The following is an 821-nucleotide window of genomic DNA, read 5'->3' as shown; positions in this document are numbered from 1 at the left end:
CTTCATCTTTCCTTTCTTCTTCTCGTTATGCTTGTCAGCATCATAATCATCTCCATCAACTTCACTTTGCTTCATCTTCCCTTTCCTGTTCTCGTTATGCTTAGCCCCCTTAACAATATTTGAAGCGGTCCCAATGTCACAAGGATTTCGCTCGTTCTCTTCACTAGTACTTGCATCAGTTGGCATCTTATTAAGATCAATGTCGATCTTATTTGGATTTCCTTGCTTTGCTTTATAGCTGACACACAATTGAGTTGACTGATGCTTTTTACAAAACCCTAGAAAATTTTGAACTTGCCTTGAGTTTCCAATGATCACTGGCGGACATTTTGATGAATTGATCAATCCAATAGGAAGGTAACTCAATTCCAAATCAGCATCTGTTTCTTCAAAACCAAAATCCTCTATAACGTTTTTCTGTAACTCTTCCAGAGAAGACTTCAATTCCAAAGCAAGTAACCTTCCCCCTTTCTTTTTATCAACATTAAAACTCCAACCTGAAGATACAACCAATCCCCAAACACCACATGAAGCATAGACATGAATCATGGTAGAAATAATGTGAAATTTTTGTGAAAATTTTGTGAACAATCAATGGAATATAGAAGACGGCGAAGAAGGTTGCCAAGGTTTTTTTGTCGCTTTTTTTGTTCCTTTTTCATTTTTTTTTTAAAATCGATTTTTTAAAAAAATAGAAAAGTGAATATTCTCAAATATTTTGTTTCCATATTTTTAGGAACTGATTTCTTATCCGTAGAATACAACTAATATGTAGAAATCAGTTTATACAGTTTTTTAGAATTATAGTAATGTTTAGAATT

The 821-nt window shown here is 33.5% G+C and overlaps 1 pseudogene; it reads left to right on the top strand.

The window, feature by feature from the left end:
- Positions 1 to 821, top strand: part of LOC106320116 — a 9,123-nt pseudogene that overhangs the window by 5,400 nt on the left and 2,902 nt on the right.

The sequence above is a fragment of the Brassica oleracea genome, unplaced genomic scaffold, assembly GCF_000695525.1.
Source record: "Brassica oleracea var. oleracea cultivar TO1000 unplaced genomic scaffold, BOL UnpScaffold00816, whole genome shotgun sequence".
Classification (NCBI taxonomy): Eukaryota; Viridiplantae; Streptophyta; class Magnoliopsida; order Brassicales; family Brassicaceae; genus Brassica; species Brassica oleracea.
This window is presented reverse-complemented; position numbering and strand designations above follow the sequence as displayed.